The sequence below is a fragment of the Watersipora subatra genome, unplaced genomic scaffold (assembly GCF_963576615.1).
Source record: "Watersipora subatra unplaced genomic scaffold, tzWatSuba1.1 SCAFFOLD_64, whole genome shotgun sequence".
In the NCBI taxonomy this organism is placed as follows: Eukaryota; Metazoa; Bryozoa; class Gymnolaemata; order Cheilostomatida; family Watersiporidae; genus Watersipora; species Watersipora subatra.
This window is the reverse complement of record NW_027045234.1, coordinates 280,576-299,340: the sequence shown is the minus strand read 5'-3', so window position 1 is coordinate 299,340 and position 18,765 is coordinate 280,576.

The window sequence follows — 18,765 nt, the reverse complement described above, 5'->3', positions numbered from 1 at the left end:
AAATGTAAATTTCCAATTTCAACCAAACATGCTAGAAATGCTCCAATTGAGCTAACTAGCTTATTGAGAGAATATTGCAATTGTCTGACAAAACTGAAAAATGTAAAATTCCAATTTCAACCAAACATGCTAGAAATGCTCCAATTGAGCTAATTAGCTTATTGTGAGAATATTACAAACGTCTGACAAAAGTGAAATATGTAAATTTCCAATTTCAACCAAACATGCTAGAAATGCTCCAATTGAGCTAATTAGCTTATTGAGAGAATATTGCAATTGTTTGACAAAAGTGAAAAATGTAAATTTCCAATTTCAACCAAACGTGCTAGAAATGCTCAAATTGAGCTAATTAGCTTATTGTGAGAATATTACAAACGTCTGACAAAAGTGAAAAATGTAAATTTTCAATTTCAACCAAACATGGTAGAAATGCTACAATTGAGCTAATTAGCTTATTGAGAGAATATTGCAATTGTTTGACAAAAGTGAAAAAGGTAAATTTCCAATTTCAACCAAACGTGCTAGAAATGCTCCAATTGAGCTAATTAGCTTATTGTGAGAATATTATAAACGTCTGACAAAAGTGAAAAATGTAAACTTCCAATTTCAACCAAACATGCTAGATATGCTCCAATTGAGCTAATTAGCTTATTGTGAGAATATTGCAATTGTCTGACAAAAGTGAAAAATGTAAATTTCCAATTTCAACCAAACATGCTAGAAATGGTCCAATTGGGCTAATTAGCTTATTGTGAGAATATTACAAACGTCTGACAAAAGTGAAAAATGTAAATTTCCAATTTCAACCAAACATGCTAGAAATGGTCCAATTGGGCTAATTAGCTTATTGTGAGAATATTACAAACGTCTGACAAAACTGAAAAATGTAAATTTCCAATTTCAACCAAACATGCTAGAAATGCTCCAATTGAGCTAATTAGCTTATTGTGAGAATATTACAAACGTCTGACAAAACTGAAAAATGTAAATTTCCAATTTCAACCAAACATGCTAGAAATGCTACAATTGAGCTAATTAGCTTATTGTGAGAATATTACAAAAGTCTGACAACACTGAAAAATGTAAATTTCCAATTTCAACCAAACATGCTAGAAATGCTCTAATTGAGCTAATTAGCTTATTGTGAGAATATTACAAACGTCTGAAAAAACTGAAAAATGTAAATTTCCAATTTCAACCAAACATGCTAGAAATGCTCCAATTGAGCTAACTAGCTTATTGAGAGAATATTGCAATTGTCTGACAAAACTGAAAAATGTAAAATTCCAATTTCAACCAAACATGCTAGAAATGCTCCAATTGAGCTAATTAGCTTATTGTGAGAATATTACAAACGTCTGACAAAAGTGAAATATGTAAATTTCCAATTTCAACCAAACATGCTAGAAATGCTCCAATTGAGCTAATTAGCTTATTGAGAGAATATTGCAATTGTTTGACAAAAGTGAAAAATGTAAATTTCCAATTTCAACCAAACGTGCTAGAAATGCTCAAATTGAGCTAATTAGCTTATTGTGAGAATATTACAAACGTCTGACAAAAGTGAAAAATGTAAATTTTCAATTTCAACCAAACATGGTAGAAATGCTACAATTGAGCTAATTAGCTTATTGAGAGAATATTGCAATTGTTTGACAAAAGTGAAAAAGGTAAATTTCCAATTTCAACCAAACGTGCTAGAAATGCTCCAATTGAGCTAATTAGCTTATTGTGAGAATATTATAAACGTCTGACAAAAGTGAAAAATGTAAACTTCCAATTTCAACCAAACATGCTAGATATGCTCCAATTGAGCTAATTAGCTTATTGTGAGAATATTGCAATTGTCTGACAAAAGTGAAAAATGTAAATTTCCAATTTAAACCAAACATGCTAGAAATGATCCAATTGAGCAAATTAGCTTATTGTGAGAATATTACAAACGTCTGACAACACTGAAAAATGTAAATTTCCAATTTCAACCAAACATGCTAGAAATGCTCCAATTGAGCTAATTAGCTTATTGTGAGAATATTGCAATTGTCTGACAAAAGTGAAAAATGTAAATTTCCAATTTCAACCAAACATGCTAGAAATGCTCCAATTGAGCTAATTAGCTTATTGTGAGAATATTACAAACGTCTGACAAAAGTGAAAAATGTAAATTTCCAATTTCAACCAAACATGCTAGAATTGCTCCAATTGAGCTAATTAGCTTATTGTAGAATATTGCAATTGTCTGACAAAAGTGAAAAATGTAAATTTCCAATTTCAACCAAACATGCTAGAAATGGTCCAATTGGGCTAATTAGCTTATTGTGAGAATATTACAAACGTCTGACAAAAGTGAAAAATGTAAATTTCCAATTTCAACCAAACATGCTAGAAATGGTCCAATTGGGCTAATTAGCTTATTGTGAGAATATTACAAACGTCTGACAAAACTGAAAAATGTAAATTTCCAATTTCAACCAAACATGCTAGAAATGCTCCAATTGAGCTAATTAGCTTATTGTGAGAATATTGCAATTGTCTGACAAAAGTGAAAAATGTAAATTTCCAATTTCAACCAAACGTGCTAGAAATGCTCCAATTGAGCTAATTAGCTTATTGTGAGAATATTGCAATTGTCTGACAAAAGTGAAAAATGTAAATTTCCAATTTCAACCAAACATGCTAGAAATGCTCCAATTGAGCTAATTAGCTTATTGTGAGAATATTACAAACGTCTGACAACACTGAAAAATGTAAATTTCCAATTTCAACCAAACATGCTAGAAATGCTCCAATTGAGCTAATTAGCTTATTGTGGGAATATTACAAACGTCTGACAAAAGTGAAAAATGTAAATTTCCAATTTCAACCAAACATGCTAGAATTGCTCCAATTGAGCTAATTAGCTTATTGTGAGAATATTGCAATTGTCTGACAAAAGTGAAAAATGTAAATTTCCAATTTAAACCAAACATGCTAGAAATGATCCAATTGAGCAAATTAGCTTATTGTGAGAATATTACAAACGTCTGACAAAAGTGAAATATGTAAAAGTCCAATTTCAACCAAACATGCTAGAAATGCTCAAATTGCGCAAATAAGCCTACCGTAAGAATTTTACAAACGTCTGACAAAACTGAAAAATGTAAATTTCCAATTTCAACCAAACATGCTAGAAATGCTCCAATTGAGCTAATTAGCTGATTGTGAGAATATTACAAACGTTTGACGACACTGAAAAATGTAAATTTCTAATTTCAACCAAAAATGCTAGAAATGCTCCAAATGAGCTAATTAGCTTATTGAGAGAATATTGCAATTGTCTGACAAAAGTGAAAAATGTAAACTTCCAATTTCAACCAAACATGCTAGAAATGCTCCAATTGAGCTAATTAGCTTATTGTGAGAATATTACAAACGTCTGACAAAACTGAAAAATGTAAATTTCCAATTTCAACCAAACATGCTAGAAATGCTCCAATTGAGCTAATTAGCTTATTGTGAGAATATTGCAATTGTCTGACGAAAGTGAAAAATGTAAATTTCCAATTTCAACCAAACATGCTAGAAATGCTCCAATTGAGCTAATCAGCTTATTGTGGGAATATTACAAACGTCTGACAAAAGTGAAAAATGTAAATTTCCAATTTCAACCAAACATGCTAGAAATGCTCCAATTGAGCTAATTAGCTTATTGTGAGAATATTGCAATTGTCTGACAAAAGTCAAAAATGTAAATTTCCAATTTCAACCAAACATGCTAGAAATGCTCAAATTGCGCAAATAAGCCTACTGTAAGAATTTTACAAATGTCTGACAAAACTGAAAAATGTAAATTTCCAATTTCAACCAAACATGCTAGAAATGCTCTAATTGAGCTAATTAGCTTATTGTGAGAATATTACAAACGTCTGACAACACTGAAAAATGTAAATTTCTAATTTCAACCAAAAATGCTAGAAATGCTCCAATTGAGCTAATTAGCTTATTGTGAGAATATTGCAATTGTCTGACAAAAGTGAAAAATGTAAATTTCCAATTTCAACCAAACATGCTAGAAATGCTCCAATTGAGCTAATTAGCTTATTGTGAGAATACTACAAACGTCTGACAAAACTGAAAAATGTAAGTTTCCAATTTCAACCAAACATGCTAGAAATACTCCAATTGAGCTATTTAGCTTATTGAGAGAATATTGCAATTGTCTGACAAAACTGAAAAATGTAAATTTCCAATTTCAACCAAACATGCTAGAAATGCTCCAATTGAGCTAATTAGCTTATTGTGAGAATATTACAAACGTCTAACAAAATTGAAAAATGTAAATTTCCAATTTCAACCAAACATGCTAGAAATGCTCCAATTGAGCTAATTAGCTTATTGTGAGAATATTGCAATTGTCTGACAAAAGTGAAAAATGTAAATTTCCAATTTCAACCAAACATGCTAGAAATGCTCCAATTGAGCTAATTAGCTTATTGTGAGAATACTACAAACGTCTGACAAAACTGAAAAATGTAAATTTCCAATTTCAACCAAACATGCTAGAAATACTCCAATTGAGCTAATTAGCTTATTGAGAGAATATTGCAATTGTCTGACAAAACTGAAAAATGTAAATTTCCAATTTCAACCAAACATGCTAGAAATGCTCCAATTGAGCTAATTAGCTTATTGTGAGAATATTACAAACGTCTAACAAAATTGAAAAATGTAAATTTCCAATTTCAACCAAACATGCTAGAAATGCTCCAATTGAGCTAATTAGCTTATTGTGAGAATATTGCAATTGTCTGACAAAAGTGAAAAATGTAAATTTCCAATTTCAACCAAACATGCTAGAAATGCTCAAATTGCGCAAATAAGCCTACTGTAAGAATTTTACAAACGTCTGACAAAACTGAAAAATGTAAATTTCCAATTTCAACCAAACATGCTAGAAATGCTCCAATTGAGCTAATTAGCTGATTGTGAGAATATTACAAACGTTTGACGACACTGAAAAATGTAAATTTCTAATTTCAACCAAAGATGCTAGAAATGCTCCAAATGAGCTAATTAGCTTATTGAGAGAATATTGCAATTGTCTGACAAAAGTGAAAAATGTAAATTTCCAATTTCAACCAAACATGCTAGAAATGCTCCAATTGAGCTATTTCGCTTTTTGTGAGAATACTACAAACGTCTGACAAAACTGAAAAATGTAAATTTCCAATTTCAACCAAACATGCTAGAAATGCTCCAATTGAGCTAATTAGCTTATTGTGAGAATATCACAAACGTCTGACAAAAGTGAAAAATGTAAATTTCCAATTTCAACCAAACGTGCTAGAAATGCTCTAATTGAGCTAATTAGCTTATTGTGAGAATATTACAAACGTCTGACAACACTGAAAAATGTAAATTTCTAATTTCAACCAAAAATGCTAGAAATGCTCCAATTGAGCTAATTAGCTTATTGTGAGAATATTCCAATTGTCTGACAAAAGTGAAAAATGTAAATTTCCAATTTCAACCAAACATGCTAGAAATGCTCCAATTGAGCTAATTAGCTTATTGTGAGAATATTACAAACGTCTGACAAAAGTGAAAAATGTAAAATTCCAATTTCAACCAAACATGCTAGAAATGGTCCAATTGAGCTAATTAGCTTATTGTGAGAATATTACAAACGTCTGACAAAACTGAAAAATGTAAATTTCAAATTTCAACCAAACATGCTAGAAATGCTCCAATTGAGCTAATTAGCTTATTGTGAGAATATTACAAACGTCTGACAAAAGTGAAAAATGTAAATTTCCAATTTCAACCAAACATGCTAGAAATGCTCCAATTGAGCTAATCAGCTTATTGTGGGAATATTACAAACGTCTGACAAAAGTGAAAAATGTAAATTTCCAATTTCAACCAAACATGCAAGAAATGCTCCAATTGAGCTAATTAGCTTATTGTGAGAATATTGCAATTGTCTGACAAAAGTCAAAAATGTAAATTTCCAATTTCAACCAAACATGCTAGAAATGCTCCAATTGAGCTAATTAGCTTATTGTGAGAATATTACAAACGTTTGACAAAAGTGAAAAATGTAAAATTCCAATTTCAACCAAACATGCTAGAAATGGTCCAATTGAGCTAATTAGCTTATTGTGAGAATATTACAAACGTCTGACAAAACTGAAAAATGTAAATTTCTAATTTCAACCAAAAATGCTAGAAATGCTCCAAATGAGCTAATTAGCTTATTGAGAGAATATTGCAATTGTCTGACAAAAGTGAAAAATGTAAACTTCCAATTTCAACCAAACATGCTAGAAATGCTCCAATTGAGCTAATTCGCTTTTTGTGAGAATGCTACAAACGTCTGACAAAACTGAAAAATGTAAATTTCCAATTTCAACCAAACATGCTAGAAATGCTCCAATTGAGCTAATTAGCTTATTGTGAGAATATCACAAACGTCTGACAAACGTGAAAAATGTAAATTTCCAATTTCAACCAAACGTGCTAAAAATACTCCAATTGAGCTAATTAGCTTATTGTGAGAATATTACAAACGTCTGACAAAAGTGAAAAATGTAAAATTCCAATTTCAACCAAACATGCTAGAAATGGTCCAATTGAGCTAATTAGCTTATTGTGAGAATATTACAAACGTCTGACAAAACTGAAAAATGTAAATTTCCAATTTCAACCAAACATGCAAGAAATGCTCCAATTGAGCTAATTAGCTTATTGTGAGAATATTGCAATTGTCTGACAAAAGTGAAAAATGTAACTTTCCAATTTCAACCAAACATGCTAGAAATGCTCCAATTGAGCTAATCAGCTTATTGTGGGAATATTACAAACGTCTGACAAAAGTGAAAAATGTAAATTTCCAATTTCAACCAAACATGCTAAAAATGCTCCAATTGAGCTAATTAGCTTATTGTGAGAATATTGCAATTGTCTGACAAAAGTCAAAAATGTAAATTTACAATTTCAACCAAACATGCTAGAAATGCTCAAATTGCGCAAATAAGCCTACTGTAAGAATTTTACAAACGTCTGACAAAACTGAAAAATGTAAATTTCCAATTTCAACCAAACATGCTAGAAATGCTCTAATTGAGCTAATTAGCTTATTGTGAGAATATTGCAATTGTCTGACAAAAGTGAAAAATGTAAATTTCCAATTTCAACCAAACATGCTAGAAATGCTCCAATTGAGCTAATTAGCTTATTGTGAGAATACTACAAACGTCTGACAAAACTGAAAAATGTAAATTTCCAATTTCAACCAAACATGCTAGAAATACTCCAATTGAGCTAATTAGCTTATTGAGAGAATATTGCAATTGTCTGACAAAACTGAAAAATGTAAATTTCCAATTTCAACCAAACATGCTAGAAATGCTCCAATTGAGCTAATTAGCTTATTGTGAGAATATTACAAACGTCTAACAAAATTGAAAAATGTAAATTTCCAATTTCAACCAAACATGCTAGAAATGCTCCAATTGAGCTAATTAGCTTATTGTGAGTATATTGCAATTGTCTGACAAAAGTGAAAAATGTAAATTTCCAATTTCAACCAAACATGTTAGAAATGCTCCAATTGAGCTAATTAGCTTATTGTGAGAATATTACAAACGTCTGACAAAAGTGAAACATGTAAATTTCCAATTTCAACCAAACATGCTAGAAATGCTCCAATTGAGCTAATTAGCTTATTGTGAGAATATTAGAACTGTCTGACAACACTGAAAAATGTAAATTTCCAATTTCAACCAAACATGCTAGAAATGCTCCAATTGAGCTAATTAGCTTATTGTGAGAATACTACAAACGTCTGACAAAACTGAAAAATGTAAACTTTCAATTTCAACCAAACATGCTAGAAATGCTCCAATTGAGCTAATTAGCTTATTGTGAGAATATTGCAATTGTTTGACAAAAGTGAAAAATGTAAATTTCCAATTTCAACCAAACATGCTAGAAATGCTCCAATTGAGCTAATTAGCTTATTGTGAGAATATTACAAACGTCTGACAAAAGTGAAAAATGTAAATTTCCAATTTCAACCAAACATGCTGGAAATGCTCCAATTGAGCTAATTAGCTTATTGAGAGATTATTGCAATTGTTTGACAAAAGTGAAAAATGTAAATTTCCAATTTCAACCAAACGTGCTAAAAATGCTCCAATTGAGCTAATTAGCTTATTGTGAGAATATTACAAACGTCTGACAAAACTGAAAAATGTAAATTTCCATTTTCAACCAAACATGCTAGAAATGCTCCAATTGAGCTAATTAGCTTATTGTGAGAATATTGCGATTGTCTGACAAAAGTGAAAAATGTAAATTTCCAATTTCAACCAAACATGCTAGAAATGCTCCAATTGAGCTAATTAGCTTATTGTGGGAATATTACAAACGTCTGACAAAAGTGAAAAATGTAAATTTCAAATTTCAACCAACCATGCTAGAATTGCTCCAATTGAGCTAATTAGCTTATTGTGAGAATATTGAAATTGTCTGACAAAAGTGAAAAATGTAAATTTCCAATTTCAACCAAACATGCTAGAAATGCTCCAATTGAGCTAATTAGCTTATTGTGAGAATATTACAAACGTCTGACAACACTGAAAAATGTAAATTTCCAATTTCAACCAAACATGCTAGAAATGCTCCAATTGAGCTAATTAGCTTATCGTGAGAATATTGCAATTGTCTGACAAAAGTGAAAAATTTAAATTTCCAATTTCAGCCAAACATGCTAGAAATGCTCAAATTGCGCGAATAAGCCTACTGTAAGAATTTTACAAACGTCTGACAAAACTGAAAAATGTAAATTTCCAATTTCAACCAAACATGCTAGAAATGCTCCAATTGAGCTAATTAGCTGATTGTGAGAATATTACAAACGTTTGACGACACTGAAAAATGTAAATTTCTAATTTCAACCAAAAATGCTAGAAATGCTCCAAATGAGCTAATTAGCTTATTGAGAGAATATTGCAATTGTCTGACAAAAGTGAAAAATGTAAACTTCCAATTTCAACCAAACATGCTAGAAATGCTCCAATTGAGCTATTTCGCTTTTTGTGAGAATACTACAAACGTCTGACAAAACTGAAAAATGTAAATTTCCAATTTCAACCAAACATGCTAGAAATGCTCCAATTGAGCTATTTCGCTTTTTGTGAGAATACTACAAACGTCTGACAAAACTGAAAAATGTAAATTTCCAATTTCAACCAAACATGCTAGAAATGGTCCAATTGAGCTAATTAGCTTATTGTGAGAATATTACAAACGTCTGACAAAACTGAAAACTGTAAATTTCAAATTTCAACCAAACATGCTAGAAATGCTCCAATTGAGCTAATTAGCTTATTGTGAGAATATTACAAACGTCTGACAAAAGTGAAAAATGTAAATTTCCAATTTCAACCAAACATGCTAGAAATGCTCCAATTGAGCTAATTAGCTTATTGTGAGAATATTGCAATTGTCTGACAAAAGTCAAAAATGTAAATTTCCAATTTCAACCAAACATGCTAGAAATGCTCAAATTGCGCAAATAAGCCTACTGTAAGAATTTTACAAATGTCTGACAAAACTGAAAAATGTAAATTTCCAATTTCAACCAAACATGCTAGAAATGCTCTAATTGAGCTAATTAGCTTATTGTGAGAATATTACAAACGTCTGACAACACTGAAAAATGTAAATTTCTAATTTCAACCAAAAATGCTAGAAATGCTCCAATTGAGCTAATTAGCTTATTGTGAGAATATTGCAATTGTCTGACAAAAGTGAAAAATGTAAATTTCCAATTTCAACCAAACATGCTAGAAATGCTCCAATTGAGCTAATTAGCTTATTGTGAGAATACTACAAACGTCTGACAAAACTGAAAAATGTAAGTTTCCAATTTCAACCAAACATGCTAGAAATACTCCAATTGAGCTATTTAGCTTATTGAGAGAATATTGCAATTGTCTGACAAAACTGAAAAATGTAAATTTCCAATTTCAACCAAACATGCTAGAAATGCTCCAATTGAGCTAATTAGCTTATTGTGAGAATATTACAAACGTCTAACAAAATTGAAAAATGTAAATTTCCAATTTCAACCAAACATGCTAGAAATGCTCCAATTGAGCTAATTAGCTTATTGTGAGAATATTGCAATTGTCTGACAAAAGTGAAAAATGTAAATTTCCAATTTCAACCAAACATGCTAGAAATGCTCCAATTGAGCTAATTAGCTTATTGTGAGAATACTACAAACGTCTGACAAAACTGAAAAATGTAAATTTCCAATTTCAACCAAACATGCTAGAAATACTCCAATTGAGCTAATTAGCTTATTGAGAGAATATTGCAATTGTCTGACAAAACTGAAAAATGTAAATTTCCAATTTCAACCAAACATGCTAGAAATGCTCCAATTGAGCTAATTAGCTTATTGTGAGAATATTACAAACGTCTAACAAAATTGAAAAATGTAAATTTCCAATTTCAACCAAACATGCTAGAAATGCTCCAATTGAGCTAATTAGCTTATTGTGAGAATATTGCAATTGTCTGACAAAAGTGAAAAATGTAAATTTCCAATTTCAACCAAACATGCTAGAAATGCTCAAATTGCGCAAATAAGCCTACTGTAAGAATTTTACAAACGTCTGACAAAACTGAAAAATGTAAATTTCCAATTTCAACCAAACATGCTAGAAATGCTCCAATTGAGCTAATTAGCTGATTGTGAGAATATTACAAACGTTTGACGACACTGAAAAATGTAAATTTCTAATTTCAACCAAAGATGCTAGAAATGCTCCAAATGAGCTAATTAGCTTATTGAGAGAATATTGCAATTGTCTGACAAAAGTGAAAAATGTAAATTTCCAATTTCAACCAAACATGCTAGAAATGCTCCAATTGAGCTATTTCGCTTTTTGTGAGAATACTACAAACGTCTGACAAAACTGAAAAATGTAAATTTCCAATTTCAACCAAACATGCTAGAAATGCTCCAATTGAGCTAATTAGCTTATTGTGAGAATATCACAAACGTCTGACAAAAGTGAAAAATGTAAATTTCCAATTTCAACCAAACGTGCTAGAAATGCTCTAATTGAGCTAATTAGCTTATTGTGAGAATATTACAAACGTCTGACAACACTGAAAAATGTAAATTTCTAATTTCAACCAAAAATGCTAGAAATGCTCCAATTGAGCTAATTAGCTTATTGTGAGAATATTCCAATTGTCTGACAAAAGTGAAAAATGTAAATTTCCAATTTCAACCAAACATGCTAGAAATGCTCCAATTGAGCTAATTAGCTTATTGTGAGAATATTACAAACGTCTGACAAAAGTGAAAAATGTAAAATTCCAATTTCAACCAAACATGCTAGAAATGGTCCAATTGAGCTAATTAGCTTATTGTGAGAATATTACAAACGTCTGACAAAACTGAAAAATGTAAATTTCAAATTTCAACCAAACATGCTAGAAATGCTCCAATTGAGCTAATTAGCTTATTGTGAGAATATTACAAACGTCTGACAAAAGTGAAAAATGTAAATTTCCAATTTCAACCAAACATGCTAGAAATGCTCCAATTGAGCTAATCAGCTTATTGTGGGAATATTACAAACGTCTGACAAAAGTGAAAAATGTAAATTTCCAATTTCAACCAAACATGCAAGAAATGCTCCAATTGAGCTAATTAGCTTATTGTGAGAATATTGCAATTGTCTGACAAAAGTCAAAAATGTAAATTTCCAATTTCAACCAAACATGCTAGAAATGCTCCAATTGAGCTAATTAGCTTATTGTGAGAATATTACAAACGTTTGACAAAAGTGAAAAATGTAAAATTCCAATTTCAACCAAACATGCTAGAAATGGTCCAATTGAGCTAATTAGCTTATTGTGAGAATATTACAAACGTCTGACAAAACTGAAAAATGTAAATTTCTAATTTGAACCAAAAATGCTAGAAATGCTCCAAATGAGCTAATTAGCTTATTGAGAGAATATTGCAATTGTCTGACAAAAGTGAAAAATGTAAACTTCCAATTTCAACCAAACATGCTAGAAATGCTCCAATTGAGCTAATTCGCTTTTTGTGAGAATGCTACAAACGTCTGACAAAACTGAAAAATGTAAATTTCCAATTTCAACCAAACATGCTAGAAATGCTCCAATTGAGCTAATTAGCTTATTGTGAGAATATCACAAACGTCTGACAAACGTGAAAAATGTAAATTTCCAATTTCAACCAAACGTGCTAAAAATACTCCAATTGAGCTAATTAGCTTATTGTGAGAATATTACAAACGTCTGACAAAAGTGAAAAATGTAAAATTCCAATTTCAACCAAACATGCTAGAAATGGTCCAATTGAGCTAATTAGCTTATTGTGAGAATATTACAAACGTCTGACAAAACTGAAAAATGTAAATTTCCAATTTCAACCAAACATGCAAGAAATGCTCCAATTGAGCTAATTAGCTTATTGTGAGAATATTGCAATTGTCTGACAAAAGTGAAAAATGTAACTTTCCAATTTCAACCAAACATGCTAGAAATGCTCCAATTGAGCTAATCAGCTTATTGTGGGAATATTACAAACGTCTGACAAAAGTGAAAAATGTAAATTTCCAATTTCAACCAAACATGCTAAAAATGCTCCAATTGAGCTAATTAGCTTATTGTGAGAATATTGCAATTGTCTGACAAAAGTCAAAAATGTAAATTTACAATTTCAACCAAACATGCTAGAAATGCTCAAATTGCGCAAATAAGCCTACTGTAAGAATTTTACAAACGTCTGACAAAACTGAAAAATGTAAATTTCCAATTTCAACCAAACATGCTAGAAATGCTCTAATTGAGCTAATTAGCTTATTGTGAGAATATTGCAATTGTCTGACAAAAGTGAAAAATGTAAATTTCCAATTTCAACCAAACATGCTAGAAATGCTCCAATTGAGCTAATTAGCTTATTGTGAGAATACTACAAACGTCTGACAAAACTGAAAAATGTAAATTTCCAATTTCAACCAAACATGCTAGAAATACTCCAATTGAGCTAATTAGCTTATTGAGAGAATATTGCAATTGTCTGACAAAACTGAAAAATGTAAATTTCCAATTTCAACCAAACATGCTAGAAATGCTCCAATTGAGCTAATTAGCTTATTGTGAGAATATTACAAACGTCTAACAAAATTGAAAAATGTAAATTTCCAATTTCAACCAAACATGCTAGAAATGCTCCAATTGAGCTAATTAGCTTATTGTGAGTATATTGCAATTGTCTGACAAAAGTGAAAAATGTAAATTTCCAATTTCAACCAAACATGTTAGAAATGCTCCAATTGAGCTAATTAGCTTATTGTGAGAATATTACAAACGTCTGACAAAAGTGAAACATGTAAATTTCCAATTTCAACCAAACATGCTAGAAATGCTCCAATTGAGCTAATTAGCTTATTGTGAGAATATTAGAACTGTCTGACAACACTGAAAAATGTAAATTTCCAATTTCAACCAAACATGCTAGAAATGCTCCAATTGAGCTAATTAGCTTATTGTGAGAATACTACAAACGTCTGACAAAACTGAAAAATGTAAACTTTCAATTTCAACCAAACATGCTAGAAATGCTCCAATTGAGCTAATTAGCTTATTGTGAGAATATTGCAATTGTTTGACAAAAGTGAAAAATGTAAATTTCCAATTTCAACCAAACATGCTAGAAATGCTCCAATTGAGCTAATTAGCTTATTGTGAGAATATTACAAACGTCTGACAAAAGTGAAAAATGTAAATTTCCAATTTCAACCAAACATGCTGGAAATGCTCCAATTGAGCTAATTAGCTTATTGAGAGATTATTGCAATTGTTTGACAAAAGTGAAAAATGTAAATTTCCAATTTCAACCAAACGTGCTAAAAATGCTCCAATTGAGCTAATTAGCTTATTGTGAGAATATTACAAACGTCTGACAAAACTGAAAAATGTAAATTTCCATTTTCAACCAAACATGCTAGAAATGCTCCAATTGAGCTAATTAGCTTATTGTGAGAATATTGCGATTGTCTGACAAAAGTGAAAAATGTAAATTTCCAATTTCAACCAAACATGCTAGAAATGCTCCAATTGAGCTAATTAGCTTATTGTGGGAATATTACAAACGTCTGACAAAAGTGAAAAATGTAAATTTCAAATTTCAACCAACCATGCTAGAATTGCTCCAATTGAGCTAATTAGCTTATTGTGAGAATATTGAAATTGTCTGACAAAAGTGAAAAATGTAAATTTCCAATTTCAACCAAACATGCTAGAAATGCTCCAATTGAGCTAATTAGCTTATTGTGAGAATATTACAAACGTCTGACAACACTGAAAAATGTAAATTTCCAATTTCAACCAAACATGCTAGAAATGCTCCAATTGAGCTAATTAGCTTATCGTGAGAATATTGCAATTGTCTGACAAAAGTGAAAAATTTAAATTTCCAATTTCAGCCAAACATGCTAGAAATGCTCAAATTGCGCGAATAAGCCTACTGTAAGAATTTTACAAACGTCTGACAAAACTGAAAAATGTAAATTTCCAATTTCAACCAAACATGCTAGAAATGCTCCAATTGAGCTAATTAGCTGATTGTGAGAATATTACAAACGTTTGACGACACTGAAAAATGTAAATTTCTAATTTCAACCAAAAATGCTAGAAATGCTCCAAATGAGCTAATTAGCTTATTGAGAGAATATTGCAATTGTCTGACAAAAGTGAAAAATGTAAACTTCCAATTTCAACCAAACATGCTAGAAATGCTCCAATTGAGCTATTTCGCTTTTTGTGAGAATACTACAAACGTCTGACAAAACTGAAAAATGTAAATTTCCAATTTCAACCAAACATGCTAGAAATGCTCCAATTGAGCTATTTCGCTTTTTGTGAGAATACTACAAACGTCTGACAAAACTGAAAAATGTAAATTTCCAATTTCAACCAAACATGCTAGAAATGGTCCAATTGAGCTAATTAGCTTATTGTGAGAATATTACAAACGTCTGACAAAACTGAAAACTGTAAATTTCAAATTTCAACCAAACATGCTAGAAATGCTCCAATTGAGCTAATTAGCTTATTGTGAGAATATTACAAACGTCTGACAAAAGTGAAAAATGTAAATTTCCAATTTCAACCAAACATGCTAGAAATGCTCCAATTGAGCTAATCAGCTTATTGTGGGAATATTACAAACGTCTGACAAAAGTGAAAAATGTAAATTTCCAATTTCAACCAAACATGCTAGAAATGCTCCAATTGAGCTAATTAGCTTATTGTGAGAATATTGCAATTGTCTGACAAAAGTCAAAAATGTAAATTTCCAATTTCAACCAAACATGCTAGAAATGCTCCAATTGAGCTAATTAGCTTATTGTGAGAATATTACAAACGTCTGACAAAAGTGAAAAATGTAAAATTCCAATTTCAACCAAACATGCTAGAAATGGTCCAATTGAGCTAATTAGCTTATTGTGAGAATATTAGAACTGTCTGACAACACTGAAAAATGTAAATTTCCAATTTCAACCAAACATGCTAGAAATGCTCCAATTGAGCTAATTAGCTTATTGTGAGAATATTGCAATTGTCTGACAAAAGTCAAAAATGTAAATTTCCAATTTCAACCAAACATGCTAGAAATGCTCCAACTGAGCTAATTAGCTTATTGCGAGAATATTGCAATTGTCTGACAAAAGTGAAAAATGTAAATTTCCAATTTCAACCAAACATGCTAGAATTGCTCCAATTGAGCTAATTAGCTTATTGTGAGAATATTGCAATTGTCTGACAAAAGTGAAAATCGTAAATTTCCAATTTAAACCAAACATGCTAGAAATGATCCAATTGAGCAAATTAGCTTATTGTGAGAATATTACAAACGTCTGACAACACTGAAAAATGTAAATTTCCAATTTCAACCAAACATGCTAGAAATGCTCCAATTGAGCTAATTAGCTTATTGTGAGAATATTGCAATTGTCTGACAAAAGTGAAAAATGTAAATTTCCAATTTCAACCAAACATGCTAGAAATGCTCAAATTGCGCAAATAAGCCTACTGTAAGAATTTTACAAACGTCTGACAAAACTGAAAAATGTAAATTTCCAATTTCAACCAAACATGCTAGAAATGCTCCAATTGAGCTAATTAGCTTATTGTGGGAATATTACAAACGTCTGACAAAAGTGAAAAATGTAAATTTCCAATTTCAACCAAACATGCTAGAATTGCTCCAATTGAGCTAATTAGCTTATTGTGAGAATATTGCAATTGTCTGACAAAAGTGAAAATCGTAAATTTCCAATTTAAACCAAACATGCTAGAAATGATCCAATTGAGCAAATTAGCTTATTGTGAGAATATTACAAACGTCTGACAACACTGAAAAATGTAAATTTCCAATTTCAACCAAACATGCTAGAAATGCTCCAATTGAGCTAATTAGCTTATTGTGAGAATATTGCAATTGTCTGACAAAAGTGAAAAATGTAAATTTCCAATTTCAACCAAACATGCTAGAAATGCTCAAATTGCGCAAATAAGCCTACCGTAAGAATTTTACAAACGTCTGACAAAACTGAAAAATGTAAATTTCCAATTTCAACCAAACATGCTAGAAATGCTCCAATTGAGCTAATTAGCTGATTGTGAGAATATTACAAACGTTTGACGACACTGAAAAATGTAAATTTCTAATTTCAACCAAAAATGCTAGAAATGCTCCAAATGAGCTAATTAGCTTATTGAGAGAATATTGCAATTGTCTGACAAAAGTGAAAAATGTAAACTTCCAATTTCAACCAAACATGCTAGAAATGCTCCAATTGAGCTAATTAGCTTATTGTGAGAATATTACAAACGTCTGACAAAACTGAAAAATGTAAATTTCCAATTTCAACCAAACATGCTAGAAATGCTCCAATTGAGCTAATTAGCTTATTGTGAGAATATTGCAATTGTCTGACGAAAGTGAAAAATGTAAATTTCCAATTTCAACCAAACATGCTAGAAATGCTCCAATTGAGCTAATCAGCTTATTGTGGGAATATTACAAACGTCTGACAAAAGTGAAAAATGTAAATTTCCAATTTCAACCAAACATGCTAGAAATGCTCCAATTGAGCTAATTAGCTTATTGTGAGAATATTGCAATTGTCTGACAAAAGTCAAAAATGTAAATTTCCAATTTCAACCAAACATGCTAGAAATGCTCAAATTGCGCAAATAAGCCTACTGTAAGAATTTTACAAATGTCTGACAAAACTGAAAAATGTAAATTTCCAATTTCAACCAAACATGCTAGAAATGCTCTAATTGAGCTAATTAGCTTATTGTGAGAATATTACAAACGTCTGACAACACTGAAAAATGTAAATTTCTAATTTCAACCAAAAATGCTAGAAATGCTCCAATTGAGCTAATTAGCTTATTGTGAGAATATTGCAATTGTCTGACAAAAGTGAAAAATGTAAATTTCCAATTTCAACCAAACATGCTAGAAATGCTCCAATTGAGCTAATTAGCTTATTGTGAGAATACTACAAACGTCTGACAAAACTGAAAAATGTAAGTTTCCAATTTCAACCAAACATGCTAGAAATACTCCAATTGAGCTATTTAGCTTATTGAGAGAATATTGCAATTGTCTGACAAAACTGAAAAATGTAAATTTCCAATTTCAACCAAACATGCTAGAAATGCTCCAATTGAGCTAATTAGCTTATTGTGAGAATATTACAAACGTCTAACAAAATTGAAAAATGTAAATTTCCAATTTCAACCAAACATGCTAGAAATGCTCCAATTGAGCTAATTAGCTTATTGTGAGAATATTGCAATTGTCTGACAAAAGTGAAAAATGTAAATTTCCAATTTCAACCAAACATGCTAGAAATGCTCCAATTGAGCTAATTAGCTTATTGTGAGAATACTACAAACGTCTGACAAAACTGAAAAATGTAAATTTCCAATTTCAACCAAACATGCTAGAAATACTCCAATTGAGCTAATTAGCTTATTGAGAGAATATTGCAATTGTCTGACAAAACTGAAAAAATGTAAATTTCCAATTTCAACCAAACATGCTAGAAATGCTCCAATTGAGCTAATTAGCTTATTGTGAGAATATTACAAACGTCTAACAAAATTGAAAAATGTAAATTTCCAATTTCAACCAAACATGCTAGAAATGCTCCAATTGAGCTAATTAGCTTATTGTGAGAATATTGCAATTGTCTGACAAAAGTGAAAAATGTAAATTTCCAATTTCAACCAAACATGCTAGAAATGCTCAAATTGCGCAAATAAGCCTACTGTAAGAATTTTACAAACGTCTGACAAAACTGAAAAATGTAAATTTCCAATTTCAACCAAACATGCTAGAAATGCTCCAATTGAGCTAATTAGCTGATTGTGAGAATATTACAAACGTTTGACGACACTGAAAAATGTAAATTTCTAATTTCAACCAAAAATGCTAGAAATGCTCCAAATGAGCTAATTAGCTTATTGAGAGAATATTGCAATTGTCTGACAAAAGTGAAAAATGTAAACTTCCAATTTCAACCAAACATGCTAGAAATGCTCCAATTGAGCTATTTCGCTTTTTGTGAGAATACTACAAACGTCTGACAAAACTGAAAAATGTAAATTTTCAATTTCAACCAAACATGCTAGAAATGCTCCAAT